At 47.3% G+C, this 20,337-nt stretch overlaps 1 protein-coding gene across 1 annotated transcript in view; it reads right to left on the bottom strand.

The window, feature by feature from the left end:
• The window catches only part of LOC148523949 (olfactory receptor 1-like), a 52,308-nt gene extending 33,715 nt beyond the window's left edge, over positions 1–18,593 (bottom strand). Inside the window, exon 1 of the mRNA XM_088472479.1 lies at positions 18,541–18,593. The gene's annotated coding sequence lies outside the window, so the exon portion shown is untranslated. The remainder of the gene's footprint in view (positions 1–18,540) is intronic.
• Between the last annotated feature and the right edge of the window lie 1,744 nt (positions 18,594–20,337).

Genomic DNA, 20,337 nt, shown 5'->3' with positions numbered 1-20,337 from the left:
GAATCCTGGCAAAGCGAATGAAGGGCTTCATCCACAAGTCCCACATGCCGAGCGGAATCGCTCCGTCTTAGCTCCTCCTTCACTTTCTCCAGCTGCTTCTGCAAAAGCCTGATGAGGGGAATGACCTGACTCAAGCTGGCAGTGTCTGAACTGACTTCACGTGTGGCAAGTTCGAAGGGCTGGAGAACCTTGCACAACACGGAAATCATTCTCCACTGCGCTTGAGTCAGGTGCATACCCCCTCCTTTGCCTATGTCATAGGTGGATGTATAGGCTTGTATGGCCTTTTGCTGCTCCTCCATCCTCTGAAGCATATAGAGGGTTGAGTTCCACCGCGTCACAACCTCTTGCTTCAGGTGATGGCGGGGCAGGTTCAAGAGTGTTTGCTGGCGCTCCAGTCTTCGGCACGCAGTCGCTGAATGGCGAAAGTGGCCAGAAATTTTTCGGGCCACCCAAAGCGTCTCCTGCACGCCCCTGTCGCTTTTCAGAAAATTCTGCACCACCAAGTTTATTGTGTGAGCAAAACATGGGACGTGCTGGAATTTGCCCAGATGTAATGCCCGCACAATATTGGTGGCGTTGTCAGATATCACAAATCCCCAGGAGAGTCTAAGTGGGGTAAGCCACTGGGCGATGATTTCCCTCAGTTTCTCTAAGAGGTTGTCGGCGGTGTGCCTCTTACTGAAACCGGTGATACACAGCGTAGCCTGCCTTGTAACGAGCTGGCGTTTCTGAGATGCTGCTACTGGTGACGCTGCTGCTGTTGCTGCGTAAGGTGATACATCTACCCAGTGGGCTGTCACAGTCATATAGTCCTTAGTCTGCCCTGTTCCACTTGTCCACATGTCCGTGGTTAAGTGGACATTGTGTACAACGGCATTTTTCAGGACACTGAGGACACTTTTTCTGACGTTTCTGTACAGTCTCGGTATCGCCTGCCTAGTGAAGTGGAATCTAGACGGGATTTGGAACCGGGGACACACTACCTCCATCAATTGTCTAAATCCCACTGCACTAATGGCGGATACCGGATGCACGTCTAACACCAACATAGCAGTCAAGGCCTCAGTTATACGTTTTGCTTCAGGATGACTGCTGTCGTACTTCATCCTCCTCGCTAAGGACTGTTGGAGGGTAAATTGTTTAGTAAAAGTAGTGGTGTTCCTACTTCCTCTCTGGGATGATGAACGACTCCCAGCAGCAGCAACAGCAGCAGCAGGAGGCGTAGCAATGCAGGATCCTCCGGAGGAATCCCGGATAGGAGAGTCAGTCATGCCAGTGACATGGCCTGCAGGACTACTTCCGATCCTGACTAAGGAGGAAATTGACGAGGAGGGAGTTGACGGTGTGGTTTGCAGGCGCTTGGATACAACAGGACAACAGGATTTAGGTGTCCCTGGACTGCTTACGGTCTTAGCCAAAGTTTCTGAACTTGACAGTAACTTTTTATGAACGCGCTGCATGTGCCGTATAAGGGAGGATGTTCCTAGGTGGTTGACGTCCCTACCCCTACTTATTTCACCTTTACATATGGTACATATGGCAAGACAGTTGTTGTCCGGATTTGGATAGAAATATTGCCAGACCAAAGAGGTGGAATGTTTGGTCTTCTGCCCAGGCATGACCGTGATGGGCTTTTTCATCCCACAGACAACAACTGTCTCCCCCGGTGCCTGATTTAAACAAACCACATCACCATCAGAATCCTCCTCGCCAACTTCCTCCTCAGCGCCAGCTACACCAGTATCCTCATCCTGTTGTACTTCAACAGTGACATCTTCAATTTGCATATCAGCAAGTGGACTGTGGGTGCTCCTTTCAGCACTTGCAGGGGGCGTGCAAATGGTGGAAAGAGCCACCTCTTCCCGTGCAGTGCTGGGAAGGTCAGGCATCGCAACCACCACCACACTTGGACTCTCCTTGGGGATTTGTGATATCTTCTTAGAAAGCACAGTTCTTCGCTGTGCTTTTGCCGGCTTAACTCTTTTGATTCTTTTAGTGGGAGGAGGGCTTCCATCGTCATGTGAAGCTGAACCACTAGTCATGAACATACTAGGGATCGACCTTAGCCGTTCATTGCCACTCCGTGTTGTAAATGGCATATTGGCAAGTTTACGTTTCTCTTCAGCTGATATAAATGTTTTTTTCAAGGTCATTTTCCTGAACTTTGTCATTTGGGATTGTATGTGCCCTCTACTATGACATTGGGCATCGGCCTTGGCAGACGACGTTGATGGCATGTTATCGTCTATGTCATGACTAGTGGCAGCAGCTTCAGCACTAGGAGGAAGTGGTTCTTGATCTTTCTCTATTATATTTTTATCGGAGAAAGTTTGGTCCTCCATTTATGTTATATCGATTTGATATATACGTGCGGCTAAACACAGAAAATAATTTTTTTTTTTGGTTTGGACTGGAGTGTACTTTGGGGGTTACAGCACCCTTTAACAGTCAAGCTAGCCGGCCCTTTACTTATGACACAGGCGCACGCTTGGCACTACTTTGTTGATGCACGTGCGGCTACTGCGCACACAATTCACAAACACAGAAAATATTTTTTTTTTTGGTTTGGACTGGAGTGTACTTTGGGGGTTACAGCACCCTTTAACGGTCAAGCCAGCCCGCCCTTTACTTATGACACAGGCGCACGCTTGGCACTACTTTGTTGATGCACGTGCGGCTACTGCGCACACAATTCACAAACACAGAAAATAATTTTTTTTTTGGTTTGGACTGGAGTGTACTTTCGGGGGTTACAGCACCCTTAACGGTCAAGCCAGCCGGCCCTTTACTTATGACACAGGCGCACGCTTGGCACTACTTTGTTGATGCACGTGCGGCTACTGCGCACACAATTCACAAACACAGAAAATTTTTTTTTTTTTGGTTTGGACTGGAGTGTACTTTCGGGGGTTACAGCACCCTTTAACGGTCAAGCCAGCCGGCCCTTTACTTATGACACAGGCGCATGCTTGGCACTACTTTGTTGATGCACGTGCGGCTACTGCGCACACAATTCACAAACACAGAAAATATATTATATTTTTAGCACTTGGGGGGAGCACCCCTGATGGACAGAGCACCCCCTGGACAACACTACAGCACCCCTTTAGGACTGGGACACTGCACAGGACTTTGGAGTGGACACAGCCCCTATGGAGAACTGACTGCACAACACAGTCCAGCCAGCCCCTATGGACTTTGAAGTAGTGGACACAGCCCCTATTAACAACAGCAGCACAGCACAACACAGCAAGCCCCTATGGACTTTGAAGTAGTGGACAACAGCAGCACTACACTACACTACACTACACAGCCCTAACTCCCACCCTCCCTCTTCACTGTCCACAGCCGAGTGAGAAAATGGCGCCGACGTGGGTACCTTATATAGGATCCAAAACCCACGAGACTCGGAAGGCGGGATGATGACGTTTTGCCTCGATTTCAGATCCGAGTCAGGCGGGAAAAGTCGATCCTGACTCGGATCGGACTCGGTTCGGGGGGGCTCGGGGGGGTTCGGATTTCAGAAATCCGAACCCGCTCACCCCTAGTATATACAGAGCAGTACAGTCTGTCATTAGTATATACAGAGCAGTACAGCATATCATTAGTATATACTAGGGGTGAGCGGGTTCGGATTTCTGAAATCCGAACCCCCCCGAGCCCCCCCGATCCGAGTCCGATCCGAGTCAGGCTCGACTTTTCCCGCCTGACTCGGATCTGAAATCGAGGCAAAACGTCATCTTCCCGCCTTCCGAGTCTCGCGGGTTTTGGATCCTATATAAGGTACCCACGTCGGCGCCATTTTCTCACTCGGCTGTGGACAGTGAAGAGGGAGGGTGGAGGTTAGGGCTGTGTAGTGTAGTGTAGTGTAGTGCTGCTGTTGTCCACTACTTCAAAGTCCATAGGGGCTGGCTGTGTTGTGCTGTGCTGCTGTTGTTAATAGGGGCTGTGTCCACTACTTCAAAGTCCATAGGGGCTGGCTGGACTGTGTTGTGCAGTCAGTTCTCCATAGGGGCTGTGTCCACTCCAAAGTCCTGTGCAGTGTCCCAGTCCTAAAGAGGTGCTGTAGTGTTGTCCAGGGGGTGCTCTGTCCATCAGGGGTGCTCCCCCCAAGTGCTAAAAATATAATATATTTTCTGTGTTTGTGAATTGTGTGCGCAGTAGCCGCACGTGCATCAACAAAGTAGTGCCAAGCGTGCGCCTGTGTCATAAGTAAAGGGCCGGCTGGCTTGAGCGTTAAAGGGTGCTGTAACCCCCGAAAGTACACTCCAGTCCAAACCAAAAAAAAATTATTTTCTGTGTTTGTGAATTGTGTGCGCAGTAGCCGCACGTGCATCAACAAAGTAGTGCCAAGCGTGCGCCTGTGTCATAAGTAAAGGGCCGGCTGGCTTGACCGTTAAGGGTGCTGTAACCACCGAAAGTACACTCCAGTCCAAACCAAAAAAAAAATTATTTTCTGTGTTTGTGAATTGTGTGCGCAGTAGCCGCACGTGCATCAACAAAGTAGTGCCAAGCGTGCGCCTGTGTCATAAGTAAAGGGCCAGCTGGCTTGACCGTTAAAGGGTGCTGTAACCCCCGAAAGTACACTCCAGTCCAAACCAAAAAAAAATTATTTTCTGTGTTTGTGAATCGTGTGCGCAGTAGCCGCACGTGCATCAACAAAGTAGTGCCAAGCGTGCGCCTGTGTCATAAGTAAAGGGCCGGCTGGCTTGACCGTTAAGGGTGCTGTAACCCCCGAAAGTACACTCCAGTCCAAACCTAAAAAAAATTTATTTTCTGTGTTTGTGAATTGTGTGCGCAGTAGCCGCACGTGCATCAACAAAGTAGTGCCAAGCGTGCGCCTGTGTCATAAGTAAAGGGCCGGCTGGCTTGACCGTTAAAGGGTGCTGTAACCCCCAAAGTAAACTCCAGTCCAAACCAAAAAAAAATTATTTTCTGTGTTTGTGAATTGTGTGCGCAGTAGCCGCACGTGCATCAACAAAGTAGTGCCAAGCGTGCGCCTGTGTCATAAGTAAAGGGCCGGCTGGCTTGACCGTTAAAGGGTGCTGTAACCCACAAAGTACACTCCAGTCCGAACCAAAAAAAAATTTATTTTCTGTGTTTAGCCGCACGTATATATCAAATCGATATAACATAAATGGAGGACCAAACTTTCTCCGATAAAAATAAAATAGAGAAAGATCAAGAACCACTTCCTCCTAGTGCTGAAGCTGCTGCCACTAGTCATGACATAGACGATAACATGCCATCAACGTCGTCTGCCAAGGCCGATGCCCAATGTCATAGTAGAGGGCACATACAATCCCAAATGGCAAAGTTCAGGAAAATGACCTTGAAAAAGACATTTAAATCAGCTGAAGAGAAACGTAAACTTGCCAATATGCCATTTACGACACGGAGTGGCAAGGAACGGCTAAGGTCGATCCCTAGTATGTTCATGACTAGTGGTTCAGCTTCACATGACGATGGAAGCACTCCTCCCACTAAAAAAATCAAAAGAGTTAAGCTGGCAAAAGCACAGCGAAGAACTGTGCTTTCTAAGAAGATATCACAAATCCCCAAAGAGAGTCCAAGTGTGGTGGTGGTTGCGATGCCTGACCTTCCCAGCACTGGACGGGAAGAGGTGGCTCTTTCCACCATTTGCACGCCCCCTGCAAGTGCTGAAAGGAGCACCCACAGTCCACTTGCTGATATGCAAATTGAAGATGTCACTGTTGAAGTACAACAGGATGAGGATACTGGTGTAGCTGGCGCTGAGGAGGAAGTTGGCGAGGAGGATTCTGATGGTGATGTGGTTTGTTTAAATCAGGCTCCGGGGGAGACAGTTGTTGTCCGTGGGATGAAAAAGCCCATCACGGTCATGCCTGGGCAGAAGACCAAACATTCCACCTCTTTGGTCTGGCAATATTTCTATCCAAATCCGGACAACAACTGTCTTGCCATATGTACCATATGTAAAGGTGAAATAAGTAGGGGTAGGGACGTCAACCACCTAGGAACATCCTCCCTTATACGGCACCTGCAGCGCGTTCATAAAAAGTTACTGTCAAGTTCAGAAACTTTGGCTCAGACCGTAAGCAGTCCAGGGACACCTAAATCCCGTTGTCCTGTTGTATCCAAGCGCCTGCAAACCACACCGTCAACTCCCTCCTCGTCAATTTCCTCCTTAGTCAGGATCGGAAGTAGTCCTGCAGGCCATATCACTGGCATGACTGACTCTCCTATCCGGGATTCCTCCGGAGGATCCTGCATTGCTACGCCTACTGCTGCCGCTGCTGCTGTTGCTGCTGCTGCTGGGAGTCGTTCATCATCCCAGAGAGGAAGTAGGAACACCACTACTTTTACTAAACAATTGACCCTCCAACAGTCCTTAGCGAGGAGGATGAAGTACGACAGCAGTCATCCTGAAGCAAAACGTATAACTGAGGCCTTGACTGCTATGTTGGTGTTAGACGTGCGTCCGGTATCCGCCATTAGTGCAGTGGGATTTAGACAATTGATGGAGGTAGTGTGTCCCCGGTTCCAAATCCCGTCTAGATTCCACTTCACTAGGCAGGCGATACCGAGACTGTACAGAAACGTCAGAAAAAGTGTCCTCAGTGTCCTGAAAAATGCCGTTGTACACAATGTCCACTTAACCACGGACATGTGGACAAGTGGAACAGGGCAGACTAAGGACTATATGACTGTGACAGCCCACTGGGTAGATGTATCACCTTACGCAGCAACAGCAGCAGCGTCACCAGTAGCAGCATCTCAGAAACGCCAGCTCGTTACAAGGCAGGCTACGCTGTGTATCACCGGTTTCAGTAAGAGGCACACCGCCGACAACCTCTTAGAGAAACTGAGGGAAATCATCGCCCAGTGGCTTACCCCACTTAGACTCTCCTGGGGATTTGTGATATCTGACAACGCCACCAATATTGTGCGGGCATTACATCTGGGCAAATTCCAGCACGTCCCATGTTTTGCTCACACAATAAACTTGGTGGTGCAGAATTTTCTGAAAAGCGACAGGGGCGTGCAGGAGACGCTTTGGGTGGCCCGAAAAATTTCTGGCCACTTTCGCCATTCAGCGACTGCGTGCCGAAGACTGGAGCGCCAGCAAACACTCTTGAACCTGCCCCGCCATCACCTGAAGCAAGAGGTTGTGACGCGGTGGAACTCAACCCTCTATATGCTTCAGAGGATGGAGGAGCAGCAAAAGGCCATACAAGCCTATACATCCACCTATGACATAGGCAAAGGAGGGGGTATGCACCTGACTCAAGCGCAGTGGAGAATGATTTCCGTGTTGTGCAAGGTTCTCCAGCCCTTCGAACTTGCCACACGTGAAGTCAGTTCAGACACAGCCAGCTTGAGTCAGGTCATTCCCCTCATCAGGCTTTTGCAGAAGCAGCTGGAGAAAGTGAAGGAGGAGCTAAGACGGAGCGATTCCGCTCGGCATGTGGGACTTGTGGATGAAGCCCTTCATTCGCTTTGCCAGGATTCCAGGGTGGTCAATCTGTTGAAATCAGACCACTACATTTTGGCCACCGTGCTTGATCCTAGGTTTAAAGCCTATGTGGTGTCTCTCTTTCCGGCCGACACAAGCCTGCAGAGGTGCAAAGACCTGCTGGTGAACACACTGTCAGCTGAAGCGGAACGTGACACGTCAACGGCTCCTTCTTCATTTTCTCCCGCAACTGGGGCTGCCAGGAAAAAACTTAGGTATCCTAAGCAACCCGCTGGCGGTGATGCAGGGCAGGCAGGACCAAGTTTGGACATCTGGTCCGGACTGAAGGACCTGGCAACAATTTCTGACATGTCTACTGTCACTGCATATGATACTGTCACCATTGACAGAATGGTGGAGGATTACATCGGTGACAGCATCCAAGTAGGCATGTCAGACAGTCCATACCTGTACTGGCAGGAAAAAGAGGCAATTTGGAGGCCCCTGTACAAGCTGGCTCTATTTTACCTGAGTTGCCCCCCCTCCAGTGTGTACTCCGAAAGAGTGTTTAGTGCAGCCGGGAACCTTGTCAGCGAAAGGCGTAGGAGGTTGCTTCCACAGAATGTGGAGAAGATGATGTTCATCAAAATGAATTATCAGCTCTTCCAGGCAGACCAGCCTCCAGAAGGTACAGAGGGACCTGTGGTGGTGGATTCAAGTGGGGACGAGTTAATACTTTGTGAGGATGAGGATGTACACACTGAAGAGGGTGAGGAATCGGTGGATGAGGAGGATGAGGATGACATCTTGCCTCCGTAGAGCCAGTTTGTGCAGGGACACATTAATTGCCAGCTTGTTTTGTGGGGGCCCAAACGAACCAATCATTTAAGCCACAGTTGTGTGGCAGACCCTGGCGCTGAAATGATTGATTTGTTAAAGTGTGCATGTCCTGTTTATACAACATAAGGGTGGGTGGGAGGGCCCAAGGACAATTCCATCTTGCACTTCTTTTTTTTCTTTGCATTATGTACAGTTTGGGGCCTAGTTTTTCTAACTGCCATCCTGTCTGCCACTGCAGTGTCACTCCTAGATGGGTCACGTGTTTGTGCCGCCCACTCGTGTCGCTTAGCATAGTCATCCAGCTACCTCGGTGCAACCTTTTGGACATGAAAACACTATTGTGAGGTGTGAGGTGTTCAGAATAGACTGGAAATGAGTGGAAATTAAGGTTATTGAGGTTAATAATAGCATAGGAGCAGAGAAACCAACAAATTCTGTGATTTTAGCTGTTTTTATGCTTTTTAAAAAAAAAATACAGATCCAAAACACAAAACCCAGAACCCAAAACACGGAAGGGTGGTTTTGGCAAAACCAATCCAGATCCAAAACACGAAGAAAGATCCAGATCCAAAACCAAAACACAAAACACGAAAAGTGGCCGGTGCACACCCCTAGTATATACAGAGCAGTACAGTATATCATTAGTATCATACATGCCTACCCTCCCGGTTTTCGCGGGAGGCTCCCGATTTTTCGGGTAACCCCCCGCACCCCCGGAAGGGTAGGCATTTCTCCCGCATTCTGCCCACTTCCTAGTGAAGTGGGCAGAATTAGGAGAATACCAGCGGCAATCGCGGGTCTCAGTGAAGGGGGCGGGGCTTAAGCTGTGATTCTATGTAAATTGTGCCCAATTAAGGCAATTTTACCGTGAGGGGGCGGGGCTTAATGACGCGAATCGTCAAGCCCCGTACCCGTCGGCCCCCTGCTGCTTCTCTTACCCGGGCTTCTCCCGGGAAGAGAATATTAAAGGTAGGCAACTCTGTTAGTATATACAGAGCAGTACATCATATCATTAGTATATACTAGGGGTGAGCGGGTTCGGATTTCTGAAATCCGAACCCCCCCGAGACCCCCCGATCCGAGTCCGATCCGAGTCAGGCTCGACTTTTCCCGCCTGACTCGGATCTGAAATCGAGGCAAAACGTCATCATCCCGCCTTCCGAGTCTCGCGGGTTTTGGATCCTATATAAGGTACCCGCGTCGGCGCCATTTTCTCACTCGGCTGTGGACAGTGAAGAGGGAGGGTGGGAGTTAGGGCTGTGTAGTGTAGTGTAGTGTAGTGCTGCTGTTGTCCACTACTTCAAAGTCCATAGGGGCTGGCTGTGTTGTGCTGTGCTGCTGTTGTTAATAGGGGCTGTGTCCACTACTTCAAAGTCCATAGGGGCTGGCTGGACTGTGTTGTGCAGTCAGTTCTCCATAGGGGCTGTGTCCACTCCAAAGTCCTGTGCAGTGTCCCAGTCCTAAAGGAGTGCTGTAGTGTTGTCCAGGGGGTGCTCTGTCCATCAGGGGTGCTCCCCCCAAGTGCTAAAAAAATAATATATTTTCTGTTTGTGAATTGTGTGCGCAGTAGCCGCACGTGCATCAACAAAGTAGTGCCAAGCGTGCGCCTGTGTCATAAGTAAAGGGCCGGCTGGCTTGACCGTTAAAGGGTGCTGTAACCCCCGAAAGTACACTCCAGTCCAAACCAAAAAAAAATATTTTCTGTGTTTGTGAATTGTGTGCGCAGTAGCCGCACGTGCATCAACAAAGTAGTGCCAAGCGTGCGCCTGTGTCATAAGTAAAGGGCCGGCTGGCTTGACCGTTAAAGGGTGCTGTAACCCCCGAAAGTACACTCCAGTCCAAACCAAAAAAAATTATTTTCTGTGTTTGTGAATTGTGTGCGCAGTAGCCGCATGTGCATCAACAAAGTAGTGCCAAGCGTGCGCCTGTGTCATAAGTAAAGGGCCGGCTGGCTTGACCGTTAAGGGTGCTGTAACCCCCGAAAGTACACTCCAGTCCAAACCAAAAAAAAATTATTTTCTGTGTTTGTGAATTGTGTGCGCAGTAGCCGCACGTGCATCAACAAAGTAGTGCCAAGAGTGCGCCTGTGTCATAAGTAAAGGGCCGGCTGGCTTGACCGTTAAAGGGTGCTGTAACCCCCGAAAGTACACTCCAGTCCAAACCAAAAAAAAATTATTTTCTGTGTTTGTGAATTGTGTGCGCAGTAGCCGCACGTGCATCAACAAAGTAGTGCCAAGCGTGCGCCTGTGTCATAAGTAAAGGGCCAGCTGGCTTGACCGTTAAAGGGTGCTGTAACCCCCGAAAGTACACTCCAGTCCAAACCAAAAAAAAAATATTTTCTGTGTTTGTGAATTGTGTGCGCAGTAGCGGGACGTGCATCAACAAAGTAGTGCCAAGCGTGCGCCTGTGTCATAAGTAAAGGGCCGGCTGGCTTGACCGTTAAAGGGTGCTGTAACCCCCAAAGTACACTCCAGTCCAAACCAAAAAAAAAATTATTTTCTGTGTTTGTGAATTGTGTGCGCAGTAGCCGCACGTGCATCAACAAAGTAGTGCCAAGCGTGCGCCTGTGTCATAAGTAAAGGGCCGGCTGGCTTGACCGTTAAAGGGTGCTGTAACCCCCGAAAGTACACTCCAGTCCAAACCAAAAAAAAAATATTTTCTGTGTTTGTGAATTGTGTGCGCAGTAGCGGGACGTGCATCAACAAAGTAGTGCCAAGCGTGCGCCTGTGTCATAAGTAAAGGGCCGGCTGGCTTGACCGTTAAGGGTGCTGTAACCCCCGAAAGTACACTCCAGTCCAAACCAAAAAAAAATTATTTTCTGTGTTTGTGAATTGTGTGCGCAGTAGCCGCACGTGCATCAACAAAGTAGTGCCAAGAGTGCGCCTGTGTCATAAGTAAAGGGCCGGCTGGCTTGACCGTTAAAGGGTGCTGTAACCCACAAAGTACACTCCAGTCCAAACCAAAAAAAAAAATATTTTCTGTGTTTAGCCGCACGTATATATCAAATCGATATAACATAAATGGAGGACCAAACTTTCTCCGATAAAAATAAAATAGAGAAAGATCAAGAACCACTTCCTCCTAGTGCTGAAGCTGCTGCCACTAGTCATGACATAGACGATAACATGCCATCAACATCGTCTGCCAAGGCCGATGCCCAATGTCATAGTAGAGGGCACATACAATCCCAAATGGCAAAGTTCAGGAAAATGACCTTGAAAAAGACATTTAAATCAGCTGAAGAGAAACGTAAACTTGCCAATATGCCATTTACGACACGGAGTGGCAAGGAACGGCTAAGGTCGATCCCTAGTATGTTCATGACTAGTGGTTCAGCTTCACATGACGATGGAAGCCCTCCTCCCACTAAAAAAATCAAAAGAGTTAAGCTGGCAAAAGCACAGCGAAGAACTGTGCTTTCTAAGAAGATATCACAAATCCCCAAGGAGAGTCCAAGTGTGGTGGTGGTTGCGATGCCTGACCTTCCCAGCACTGGACGGGAAGAGGTGGCTCTTTCCACCATTTGCACGCCCCCTGCAAGTGCTGAAAGGAGCACCCACAGTCCACTTGCTGATATGCAAATTGAAGATGTCACTGTTGAAGTACAACAGGATGAGGATACTGGTGTAGCTGGCGCTGAGGAGGAAGTTGGCGAGGAGGATTCTGATGGTGATGTGGTTTGTTTAAATCAGGCTCCGGGGGAGACAGTTGTTGTCCGTGGGATGAAAAAGCCCATCACGGTCATGCCTGGGCAGAAGACCAAACATTCCACCTCTTTGGTCTGGCAATATTTCTATCCAAATCCGGACAACAACTGTCTTGCCATATGTACCATATGTAAAGGTGAAATAAGTAGGGGTAGGGACGTCAACCACCTAGGAACATCCTCCCTTATACGGCACCTGCAGCGCGTTCATAAAAAGTTACTGTCAAGTTCAGAAACTTTGGCTAAGACCGTAAGCAGTCCAGGGACACCTAAATCCCGTTGTCCTGTTGTATCCAAGCACCTGCAAACCACACCGTCAACTCCCTCCTCGTCAATTTCCTCCTTAGTCAGGATCGGAAGTAGTCCTGCAGGCCATGTCACTGGCATGACTGACTCTCCTATCCGGGATTCCTCCGGAGGATCCTGCATTGCTACGCCTCCTGCTGCTGCTGTTGCTGCTGCTGGGAGTCGTTCATCATCCCAGAGAGGAAGTAGGAACACCACTACTTTTACTAAACAATTGACCCTCCAACAGTCCTTAGTGAGGAGGATGAAGTACGACAGCAGTCATCCTGAAGCAAAACGTATAACTGAGGCCTTGACTGCTATGTTGGTGTTAGACGTGCATCCGGTATCCACCATTAGTGCAGTGGGATTTAGACAATTGATGGAGGTAGTGTGTCCCCGGTTCCAAATCCCGTCTAGATTCCACTTCACTAGGCAGGCGATACCGAGACTGTACAGAAACGTCAGAAAAAGTGTCCTCAGTGTCCTGAAAAATGCCGTTGTACACAATGTCCACTTAACCACGGACATGTGGACAAGTGGAACAGGGCAGACTAAGGACTATATGACTGTGACAGCCCACTGGGTAGATGTATCACCTTACGCAGCAACAGCAGCAGCGTCACCAGTAGCAGCATCTCAGAAACGCCAGCTCGTTACAAGGCAGGCTACGCTGTGTATCACCGGTTTCAGTAAGAGGCACACCGCCGACAACCTCTTAGAGAAACTGAGGGAAATCATCGCCCAGTGGCTTACCCCACTTAGACTCTCCTGGGGATTTGTGATATCTGACAACGCCACCAATATTGTGCGGGCATTACATCTGGGCAAATTCCAGCACGTCCCATGTTTTGCTCACACAATAAACTTGGTGGTGCAGAATTTTCTGAATAGCGACAGGGGCGTGCAGGAGACGCTTTGGGTGGCCCGAAAAATTTCTGGCCACTTTCGCCATTCAGCGACTGCATGCCGAAGACTGGAGCGCCAGCAAACACTCTTGAACCTGCCCCGCCATCACCTGAAGCAAGAGGTTGTGACGCGGTGGAACTCAACCCTCTATATGCTTCAGAGGCTGGAGGAGCAGCAAAAGGCCATACAAGCCTATACATCCACCTATGACATAGGCAAAGGAGGGGGTATGCACCTGACTCAAGCACAGTGGAGAATGATTTCCGTGTTGTGCAAGGTTCTCCAGCCCTTCGAACTTGCCACACGTGAAGTCAGTTCAGACACTGCCAGCTTGAGTCAGGTCATTCCCCTCATCAGGCTTTTGCAGAAGCAGCTGGAGAAAGTGAAGGAGGAGCTAAGACGGAGCGATTCCGCTCGGCATGTGGGACTTGTGGATGAAGCCCTTCATTCTCTTTGCCAGGATTCCAGGGTGGTCAATCTGTTGAAATCAGACCACTACATTTTGGCCACCGTGCTCGATCCTAGGTTAAAAGCCTATGTGGTGTCTCTCTTTCCGGCCAACACAAGCCTGCAGAGGTGCAAAGACCTGCTGGTGAACACACTGTCAGCTGAAGCGGAACGTGACACGTCAATGGCTCCTTCTTCATTTTCTCCCGCAACTGGGGCTGCCAGGAAAAAATTTAGGTATCCTAAGCAACCCGCTGGCGGTGATGCAGGGCAGGCAGGACCAAGTTTGGACATCTGGTCCGGACTGAAGGACCTGGCAACAATTTCTGACATGTCTACTGTCACTGCATATGATACTGTCACCATTGACAGAATGGTGGAGGATTACATCGGTGACAGCATCCAAGTAGGCATGTCAGACAGTCCATACCTGTACTGGCAGGAAAAAGAGGCAATTTGGAGGCCCCTGTACAAACTGGCTCTATTTTACCTGAGTTGCCCCCCCTCCAGTGTGTACTCCGAAAGAGTGTTTAGTGCAGCCGGGAACCTTGTCAGCGAAAGGCGTAGGAGGTTGCTTCCACAGAATGTGGAGAAGATGATGTTCATCAAAATGAATTATCAGCTCTTCCAGGGAGACCAGCCTCCAGAACATACAGAGGGACCTGTGGTGGTGGATTCAAGTGGGGACGAGTTAATACTTTGTGAGGATGAGGATGTACACACTGAAGAGGGTGAGGAATCGGTGGATGAGGAGGATGAGGATGACATCTTGCCTCCGTAGAGCCAGTTTGTGCAGGGACAGATTAATTGCCAGCTTGTTTTGTGGGGGCCCAAACGAACCAATCATTTCAGCCACAGTTGTGTGGCAGATCCTGGTGCTGAAATGATTGGTTTGTTAAAGTGTGCATGTCCTGTTTATACAACATAAGGGTGGGTGGGAGGGCCCAAGGACAATTCCATCTTGCACCTCTTTTTTTTCTATGCATTATGTACAGTTTGGGGCCTAGTTTTTCTAACTGCCATCCTGTCTGCCACTGCAGTGTCACTCCTAGATGGGTCACGTGTTTGTGCCGCTCACTCGTGTCGCTTAGCATAGTCATCCAGCTACCTCTGTGCAACCTTTTGGACATAAGAACACTATTGTGAGGTGTGAGGTGTTCAGAATAGACTGGAAATGAGTGGAAATTAAGGTTATTGAGGTTAATAACAGCATAGGAGCAGAAAAACCTACAAATTCTGTGATTTTAGCTGTTTTTATGCTTTTTTTAAAAAAAATACAGATCCACAACACAAAACCCAGAACCCAAAACACGGAAGGGTGGTTTTGGCAAAACCAATCCAGATCCAAAACACGAAGAAAGATCCAGATCCAAAACCAAAACACAAAACACGAAAAGTGGCCGGTGCACACCCCTAGTATATACTAATGATAGACTGTACTGCTCTGTATATACTAATGATAGGCTGTACTGCTCTGTATATACTAATGATAGACTGTACTGCTCTGTATATATTAATGATAGACTGTACTGCTCTGTATATACTAATGATAGACTGTACTGCTCTGTATATACTAATGACAGACTGTACTGCTCTGTATATACTAATGATAGACTGTACTGCTCTGTATATACTAATGATAGGCTGTACTGCTCTGTATATACTAATGATAGGCTGTACTGCTCTGTATATACTAATGATAGACTGTACTGCTCTATATACTAATGATAGGCTGTACTGCTCTGTATATACTAATGATAGACTGTACTGCTCTGTATATACTAATGATATGCTGTACTGCTCTGTATATACTAATGATAGGCTGTACTGCTCTGTATATACTAATGATATGCTGTACTGCTCTGTATATACTATTGATATGCTGTACTGCCCTGTATATACTAATGATAGACTGTACTGCTCTGTATATACTAATGATATACTGTACTGCTCTGTATATACTAATGATATGCTGTACTGCTCTGTATATACCAATGATATACTGTACTGCTCTGTATATACTAATGACAGACTGTACTGCTCTTTATATACTAATGACAGACTGTACTGCACTGTATATACTAATGATAGACTGTACTGCTCTGTATATACTAATGATATACTGTACTGCTCTGTATATACTAATGATAGACTGTACTGCTCTGAATCAGGATCCTGTTCTCTAGAAACCACCACACTCCTTTTACATTCATAGGCAAACGCAGGGGGGGTTTCCATCTGTCTGGAAACCCCCCTCCCCAGCCCACAACATGATCACAATAGAAATAGTAATATAATAGAATTTTAGAAGTGCTGCATGTTCTTCTCAGTATCACAAATTAAATAATTAGTACCACCTGTGGATCATTTAACATGTATCAGCCAGTAATAAATAACCTGTGCACCAACTGGGAGATCTGGAAAACATTCACTGTTAGGGATGTGCTGCTATAGAGCCTAATATGTACATATATGTCCAGGGCAGTGCTAGGTTATTCTGCTGCTCCCAAACTCCCGGACTTGCTCCAATAGTCTGCAATGGTGCCCACATCTAAAATAAAAATATTTAGCTCAGACACGACGGTCCTACAGTCGTATCTAATGGGTTTACTGTGATCGCTGGTCCTGTATATGCTGGAATTATGACACACAATACTCTATGTATGACACATATAATGGGTTACTGTGATCGGTGGTCCTGTATATGCTGGAATTATGACACACAATACACTATGTATGACACATATAATGGTTATTGTGATCACTGGTCCTGTATATGCTGGAATTATGATATACAATACACTATGTATGACACATATAATGGGTTACTGTGATAGCTGGTCCTGTATATGCTGGAATTATGACACACAATACACTATGTATGAGGCATATAATGGGTTACTGTGATCACTGGTCCTGTATATGCTGGAATTATGATATACAATACACTATGTATGACACATATAATGGGTTACTGTGATAGCTGGTCCTGTATATGCTGGAATTATCACACACAATACACTTTGTATGACTCATATAATGGGTTACTGTGATCACTGGTCCTGTATATGCTGGAATTATCACACACAATACACTTTGTATGACACATATAATGGGTTACTGTGATCACTGGTCCTGTATATGCTGGAATTATCACACACAATACACTTTGTATGACACATATAATGGGTTACTGTGATCGCTGGTCCTGTATATGCTGGAATTATGACACACAATACACTATGTATGACACATATAATGGGTTACTGTGATCTCTGGTCCTGTATATGCTGGAATTATAACACACAATACACTATGTATGACACATATAATGGGTTACTGTGATCGCTGGTCCTGTATATGCTGGAATGATGACACACTACACTATGTATGACACATATAATGGTTACTGTGATCACTGGTCCTGTATATGCTGGAATTATGACACACAATACACTATGTATGACACATGTAATGGGTTACTGTGATCACTGGTCCTGTATATGCTGGATACATGACACACAATACACTATGTATGACACATATAATGGGTTACTGTGATTGCTGGTCCTGTATATGCTGGAATTATGACACACAATACACTATGTATGACACATATAATGGGTTACTGTGATCGCTGGTCCTGTATATGCTGGAATTATGACACACAATACACTATGTATGACACATATAATGGGTTACTGTGATCGCTGGTCCTGTATAAGCTGGAATTATGACACACAATACACTATGTATGACACATATAATGGGTTACTGTGATCGCTGGTCCTGTATATGCTGGAATTATGACACACAATACACTATGTATGACACATATAATGGGTTACTGTGATCGCTGGTCCTGTATATGCTGGAATTATGACACACAATACACTATGTATGACACATATAATGGTTACTGTGATCACTGGTCCTGTATATGCTGGAATTATGACACACAATACACTATGTATGACACATATAATGGGTTACTGTGATCGCTGGTCCTGTATAAGCTGGAATTATGACACACAATACACTATGTATGACACATATAATGGTTACTGTGATTGCTGGTCCTGTATATGCTGGAATTATGACACAATGGGGTGGATGTATGACAGCGGCACGGTAAGTGCCGCTATAACGCTTCCCGCTTCGCCTCTTTACGGAGGCGAAGCAGGAAGCACTACCGATGAGATGTAAGAGAGAGCGTTAACTCCCCTTCGGCGCTACCCGCTAGAGAGCACAGCGCAGCAGCCTAGTGCTGATGCTCTGTTTCTCTGTCCCGGCCGGCTCCACTGAGCATGCGCGGGATCTCACAAGTATTGCGAGATCCCCGCATGCAGCCCTGGAGCCGGCAGCAGCCCCAGCAGGGACAGCGCTGTCCCTACTGTTGGTATAGGCTAACGCCAGGCTGTAGCTGTCGATAACTACAGCTACAGCCGGCCGAACGGTCATGCTGCATGACCGTTCGTACATGGCCCTGCCGCTCGGCGCTGCTATCTTGTAGATAGCAGCGCCGATAATGACAGGGGCGCTTAGCGCCCCTGTCATTTACCACCCAGACCCCCGATCATACATCGGGGAGAAGCGGTATCAGCGCACATAACGTGTGCTGATACCGCTTCTGGGCTTCGTACATCTCCCCCAGTGTCACTGTGTATGACGTATATTAAAGCTGGATAAGTACTAATTCTGCCCTCTTCATGGACTGGCCACACTCGCTCTAAAATCAGGCATTTGGAAACCCCCCTCTAGAAATCCTGCGTTTGCCACTGACATTAAGCTGTGGAAGTTGGTGATCTATAACAAATAATATACAGATATAGGAAAGGGAGAGAGACACAGAAAGACAGATTATTATTACTGTATATATAGTATACTGTGATCTACAGACAGAGCAATTACTCACAGGGACATCTTCTGGGGATCTCTTCCGTGGACAGTGTCTGTGTTCCGTACCTGTGCCCAGAACCTGTATTTATATACACCTGGGTGCTGTATTTATATACACCTGGGTGCTGTATTTATATACACCTGGGTGCTGTATTTATATACACCTGGGTGCTGTGCATCTGAGCCACCTGGGAGGGAGACATCTGACAGTGTAGCGACATAATGTAGGATAAGTGCTAATTACATCTAATCATCCTGTGGTAGAAAAAGAAAAACACTGAGAAATATAGTTGTGTCAGCAATGTGTGGGTGCTATGGTACAACATTGGCGTAATTCAGAGACGGACGGTGATGTACAGTATATGCAACTGCATTCTCTCACGGATCGCAGTTGCTAAAATATGCTAATGTTTATGAGCATAGGGACTCCCGCTTCTGCCTTCTCTTATCCGTCCGATAGCGTGTAACAGCGTAAACATAGGTAACATCGACGCACATCGGGCAGTCACACAGCATGTACGGCAAGTCTGACCAGGCGAACGCAGAGAGGTCTCACGCCGTACAGGAGAACGAAATGATTCATTTGGTACCTCCCCCCACCTTACACATTTATGCTAATTTGTTTCCTCTAAAATGTATTCTACTCTCTACGGGGTCTATTTACTAAGCGGTGTTAGGAGACAGAGTGAAAAGTGATAAGGTACCAGCCAATCAGCTCCCAACTGTCATTTTTCAAACACAGCCTGTGAGATGGCAGTTAGGAGCTGATTGACTGGTACCTTATCTCATTTCAGAGTGAGATAAGTAAATAGCCTCCTATATTTTTATGTTACATTTGTGCTGCTGCAGAGTCTCCCGTTTTTTGGCACAATTTCATGAGTGCTAATGTCAGATTGTTTCCTACACATTACAGAACATTTCTGCAAATAGCACCATTTATCAGAGGACATAGAAGCCCCAAGCTTCAAGTTATCATACAACTAAGCAGCAAAAACACAGATGTGTCCTCATACATATAGCATTAATACGCCATATGGTGCAAGACACCCTGCACGACTGATCTGCTCAGAGAGGCGCAAAGTAGGGTCTTTTTCTTTACATTTTGTATCTAATTCGCATCGCAGATGAAGCAAAACACCACTCGCTGTGCACTACAGACGCTGGGCGGCTATTTAAACCGCAAAGTATTTAATATGTGCAAAACAGAACTTGGTGTGAAGAAAATGCGCAGTTGCTGCATCGCGGTACTTCGTGTACAAGTTCAAACTCATTCGCACACAAGTGTCGCACATCAGATTGATTAGTGTCATCTAGCAAAGTAGTTTTGTCGCTCTCAGTTGTTTTATTAAATGAAAAAGTTGAACATTTTAAGCAAGAAAGATGATATAGTGGGTGCAGGGGGTGCCAGTGCTAAGCTAACGGGCTCAGATGCCTGGGGGAGCAGACTGCCTTGCACACAGCTGATATCTGCATCAATGCTGAATGGTCAGAGCTTGCCTGCATGTACAGTATGTGCCTCCCATCTGTGCTGTGGGTACCCATCGACTCCCCAACTTCAGTGTGCACCTTGCTGTGCAATTGCAGATCCAAAGATGGAATATAGGAGCTACCTCATCCCCCTCACCCTGAATTTAACTTATACTGGTGGCTGGCCAGAAATACTCTCTACAGGATGGGAGTTTGCTGGTCTGGTCTGTTACCATAACAAGGGTAGAGTACACTGACTGTACTGTCTGGTGGCTGGACCCCTTCTCTGGGACCGGGTTGGTTCCGGGATCCCATCACATACAGAATCCCAAAAGCAGCATCCCGA

The sequence above is a fragment of the Taudactylus pleione genome, unplaced genomic scaffold (assembly GCF_031769625.1).
Source record: "Taudactylus pleione unplaced genomic scaffold, aTauple2 ptg000124l, whole genome shotgun sequence".
Classification (NCBI taxonomy): domain Eukaryota; kingdom Metazoa; phylum Chordata; class Amphibia; order Anura; family Myobatrachidae; genus Taudactylus; species Taudactylus pleione.
The sequence above is the reverse complement of the archived record's forward strand: the minus strand, read 5'-3'. Positions and strand labels throughout refer to the sequence as shown.